At 36.0% G+C, this 5,850-nt stretch overlaps 1 pseudogene; it reads right to left on the bottom strand.

Annotated features, from left to right (window-relative positions):
- Positions 1-1,088: 1,088 nt before the first annotated feature.
- On the bottom strand, positions 1,089-3,863 carry LOC142608214 (putative serine/threonine-protein kinase-like protein CCR3; annotated as a pseudogene).
- Between the last annotated feature and the right edge of the window lie 1,987 nt (positions 3,864-5,850).

The raw sequence follows: 5,850 nt of genomic DNA, 5'->3' as shown, positions 1-5,850 counted from the left end.
GAAAAAGAGGCATAATAATAATTATTATTATTATTATTATTATTATTATTATTATTATTTGAAACATCCACGAATCTACGCAAACTTATGTCAGATCTTGATCCACTTTTAAAAATAAAAAAACCGTGGAACAAATTGATTTTCTTGGGCACAAAATAATGTGGGTGGCAAAATTTGACACGACCCGCGAACCCGACACGACACGACACGAAATTAGCAGGTTATGGGTTGAGGCTTAACGGGTTCGTGTCATATTCGGGTTGACACGACTAACCCGTTTAATAAATGGGTTGGGTTAGGGTTGAACACATAGAACCTGTTTGACTCGTCTGACCCGTTTAATTAAATGATATTTTACCAATATACCCTTCAAACTCTAAGTATATAAACTTATTAGTTGTTGTGATTTATTTTCTTTGACATATTGTGATTGATTATTTGTGATATTGGGATATGCTTTAACTTTGAATGATTATTTGTGATGCAGTTACTCGTTAGTTCTAAATTTTATATTAAAAATATTTATTTGTTTGTTTTTTCATTAATTTTTATTTTTCATTTTGATAAAATCTGATAAACAGGTCGACACGACTGACCCGTTTAATAAATGGGTCGTGTTAGGGTTGAGAAATCTTGACCCGTTTAATAAACAGGTCGGGTTAGTGTTGACCTATGTAGTCGAATACTCATGACTTGACACGACACGAACCCGACACGCGAACACGAATTGCCACCCCTATTAATGTAGCATATGTTCTTTCATAGAAAATCTGCAATTTGATTTGGATGAACGTGATTTAGATCCCACAACACGGCTACAATAAATTTGCTTCGAATCTCTGATAAATCTTCATGGTCCCATTTCTTCCAGGCCAACAAACAGGAGAAAAAGATCAGCTGTTTTTTTTTAATAAAAATTAAAAAGAAGACTAGCTTTTAATACCAACACAGGACAATAAGCACAATGAATAATGAGATATTCTCTATTTCAAATAGATGAACACTGAGCTCCAAAATTCATTAAAACGTTTTTTTTCATTTTTTTTTAAAGTAAAAATTCGTTAGAACTCACTATTGCAATTTTGTTTTATCTTACAGAATAATAGTATAGGACATCGATGATGTGATTACAACAAAAATGAAAATTTTTGTATGGAATACAACTACCCTACTATAATATTAATAAGAATAAATGGAAAAAGAATCATTCTGAATGAATGGACAATGTAGCAGGAGAGAGGCTACCAGGGTTGTCCTCACAAAGAGCCAGGGCCCTCTCCAAATTGCCAACAATGTCACTCATGTTAGGCCTCTCCTTCCCCTCCAAATGCACACAATGCATAGCAGTGTAAGCCACTAGCCGAACTGCCTCAGCCTCAGTCACCTCCGGCATCCCAACCCTCTTATCCAAAACCTTTTGTAGCTGCCCCGCCAATATTAGTGGCCCTGCATACTCCACCACACCCATAGGTCCTGTCCCATCCTCTTCATTCTTGAACACAGCTCTTTTACCTGTCAAAAGCTCTAACAAGACCACCCCTAAGCCATAGACATCACTCTTTGCTGTCAAAACGTTTAATACATAGTACTCAGGATCTATGTATCCAACTGTCCCAACCGCCTGGATTGACATGGACTCATGTTCAGATTCTGGCCCCATTAGTGACAATCCAAAGTCTGACACTCTTGCAGTCCAATTTGCATCTAAGAGTATATTTGAGGACTTGATGTCTCTATGAATTATGGGTGGCACCGCGTAGTTGTGCAGATATTCAATTCCCCTAGCTGCGTCTAATGCAATTTTGATCCTCATTTTCCAAGAATTCCAAATGCTGCTACTTCTATTAATGTTGTTCTTGTTATGCAAATGATCATGGAGTGAACCATTGCTCATGTACTCATAAACCAAAAGCCTCTCATCCTTTTCTTCGCAGAATCCAATTAACCCCACTAAGTGCTTATGGTTAAGCCGAGATAACAATGCCAATTCAGCATCAAATGCACTTTCTTTTTCCTGGAATTTCTTTGTTTTCATAGAAGTTTCTCCCCTTTTAATCGCAACTTCGCGGCCATCTGCAAGCTTGCCTTTGTAAACATTACCAAAGCTCCCTGCACCAATCTTGTTTTCCAATGAGAACTTGTCGGTGGCAGTGGAAAGCTCTGAGAAAGAAAATATCTGAGTCTTGTCCGCATGCCTATATGATGTTGATGACCCACTTCTCTGCCTCAATATCCTGGGGCTTTGACTCTTGCTGGAATATGATCTTGAAGTTGGGATATTAGAACCAATTTGAGGCATAGCAGCAGTATCTACATTGGCCTCAGTAGTTGTGGGTTGCTCAGAATTATGAGTATTCTTGCGCAAGAAAGAGCATAGTCCAGCCCATAAGCAAAAGACAACTGTGCAAATGCCCCCAAAAGCCCCCACTGATCCAACAATTACAAACGCCAATAGAACATTGTTCCTGGCTATGGTTGATGGAGGAACTGGCTGTGATGATGATGTTATAGGTGGCAATGGCACTGCAACTGGAAGTTGAATCTGGCAAGACTTGCATATATTCCCAGACCCCTCACAGAGAGCCTCAGAATTTGGATAGGTACCACACGTGTTACACGAAGCTTGAATGCATGGTCCAGGAATTATCATTCCTAATGGAAGCTCACTTGGCATATTAGACCAACCAGGTCCCCAACAAATCATAGATAAATTACTCGATGTTAACCCGCACGCAAAATCCAAACCTGCAACAATGGACTCAAAGGAAACGTTCTCAATCACATTGCTATCAAATTCAAATCTGTTTTTTCCTCCCCAACATGCCACCAATCCATTTCTTACCTTAATAGCACAAGTAAAATTTTCTCCCAATGCCAAACCAGAAAACTCATAAGCGGAACTAAAAGGAACATCCAGTTGACCAGAACCATTGTTCCCTTTGCAAACCAAAATCCCAGTCATTGTCAAACCACAAGCATGAGACTTTCCAGCAACTAAGGTTGACATTGACACATTCCCAAACTGTCTCTGAATCTCGGCGCCAATATTACCATTACCCCAACATAAAACCGTGCCATTGTTCTTCAAAATCCCACATGAAAACCCACTTCCAGATGTGATTGCACGAAACCTTAATGCTTCTCCAGGTGATAGAAATTTAGAACCATTATTCCCTCTCCAACAATTGATCATACCAGAGTTAACCTCTCTAGCACAAACTTGAGCATCACCAACAGCTAGATCAGTCATTTTAATCGTCTCATTGTGATATATACGTTTTGGTTTAAAACTTGAGTTAGATGAGCTAGTGTCCCAGCATATGAGGCTAAAGCCACCAGACCTGAGGCCGCAGAAGAAGCCGCGACCACCTGAGATGGCTTCAAAGGAGATGTTTGGTTGGACTGAAATGATTTGGCCGTTTTGGTAGCATTGGATTCTCTGGGTAGGCTCAGCAGCAATGATACCACAGACAGTGGCAGTGCCATAGGTGGTGGTCGTGGTGGAGGCTGAGCCGAGGCTGTAAACAACAGTTTGTAACAAAAAAGATATCAATGTGGTAAGTGTGATGGTGATAGCGACTGAAGAAGGTGAGATTGTCATTTGAAAGAATGTGACACTAGCAGTTTTTTCTTCTTCATTGAGAGAAGAGACACAGACAGAGTTGAGGAAGAAGAAGGAAATATAAAAGAGAATGGGAATGACAAAGACTCTAAGCGAGTAAAATGAATGACTATGAAGACTAGGAAGAAAATAGCTTTGCGATCCCGTGAGTTTGGTAATGATATCATTTCTCTATTTTTTTAGGGCTTAACAAGTGGTGGTTATAAAGTTTTATGTATTTCTAGAACTTATTCTAGGTAACCCTGTAGTGATAGCCAGCAAATATTCAGTAGGTAGTCACTAATTGTCAATGCAGTCACAGGGTTATGACAGTGCTGCATGAAAAACACGGTAAACCTCATTGTCATTGGAAACCAATCTAGTTTGTATTCGATAAGTAAAGGATATGCAATGCATTGCAGCAAAAGCTCAAACTTAGACTCCTTTGAACTATTAGTTTAGAAGCTGTCCGGAACAGCTTCCATTTGGCCTCACTTTTTAATTTAAACTTTAAAAATAAAAACTAGAACAATTGACTTTTTAATGTTAAAAACTGAGTTATCTTTCCCTATTAAATAGATGTTGCTTTTTAATGTTGCAACTTGAAACTTGAAACATCATCCTTTCTTCTAAATTATGGCTAACAAATTTATGGAGAGACTGTGCAATCACGGGGGAAATGTCTATTAAATCTAATCATTAGGTTAGATGTTGACGTTGTGTAGGTATTCTCATCATATTTCTTACAGTACATAATAGGACAGGACTTAGGACTCACTACATTTTTAAATTAACTTTATTATTTGGGTTTTAGCGTTGACTCATTAATTACAGATATAAATGATAATTAGTTTATATATATATAAAGGAAATGATCATTAGTTTTAAACATGTGTGGACCACTGAATTTGAACTTTACCTGAAAATTTTCAAACATAATAATTGGAAAGACTTTAACTGGTGTGTTAGAAAACCATTCATATACAGCAATAGTAAAATACAGAAACCATAAGTTTTATGACTGAATGACACAAAAGAAAATTGACAATGTTGCTTGTCATCACCTCGTGACGCTCCTCGACAAGGAAATCATTGACTTGCCGAGTAATTTTTTCAATAGTTCCTCGACAAATTTGGTACGAATTTTGAGATTATGTAAAAGATATTGTGAGCACAAAAGTTTCATGTTTGCTAAACAACTATTGAAATTGATTCACAAATATAAATTTGTATTAATGAATAAATTCATACAATTTTTTGTATTGTTTTTAATATATATATATATATATATATATATATATATATATATATATATATATATATATATATATTCTGATTCAATCTCTTTGAAAAGTTCTTCAATCTATTGTGCAAACGAAGTCTTGATTCAAACACAAAATCTTCTCTACTTTGATGGATGGGAAGAAAGATTGAATTACCTTTATAATTGAAGTACGATGAATCTTTTGACTATAAGTTTGTTCGAGACTCTTTGTTATTCATATTCAAAGCTTTCTGGGTAGAAATTCTCCGAGATCTTAGAAGCTTGAATCCATAGAGTTTTAATGACTTGGGAATTTTTGAAATTTCGAGAGACCTTTTGTACTTGATTGCATGGTTTTGAAGAATGATTTGAATAAATACATCATTAAATAATTTTGAGGTAGAAATTCTACCGTATTTCCATGCTCCAAAGATTCATTATCAATGAGCTAGGTGATATCTCTATTTATAGTAATCTTCTCAATATGACTCTAAATTAATCTTTTTGAAAATGTGTCCGTGGATTATTATCTCTAGTTTTATTTATTTTATTAAGAAATTATCAACTAATCTCATTGGAAGGCTTATCTCCATCTTGTGGGTCCAAATGACACATGACAATTTTTAATTTGTCAATATGATATCAACTTGGATGACACATACCCCTCAAAAAAAAAAAAAAACAAAAGCTTGGATGACACATGGTCGTATGGTACTAGTTGATTTGTTTTATATAATTAATTTAGTGGTACATAAATTTAGGATTTGTTACTAAATTTTTACGTGGCTTTTTTTTCCACTTCCAACAATACTTTTTTTTTTTTTTTTAATCACGGTATGAAGAGAAAATTTGACATTAGGCACTAAATTAGGACCTCAATGTTTTTAAAGTTGCTAGGCTTTTACAAAGCTATGAGATGTGAAGGATAAAGCAGACATGAACATGGGAATAAGTATCAAATCTTCCCTTTCCCACTGTCAAATAG

This window comes from Castanea sativa, chromosome 8 (assembly GCF_040712315.1).
Source record: "Castanea sativa cultivar Marrone di Chiusa Pesio chromosome 8, ASM4071231v1".
NCBI classification, from domain to species: Eukaryota; Viridiplantae; Streptophyta; class Magnoliopsida; order Fagales; family Fagaceae; genus Castanea; species Castanea sativa.
The sequence above is the reverse complement of the archived record's forward strand: the minus strand, read 5'-3'. Positions and strand labels throughout refer to the sequence as shown.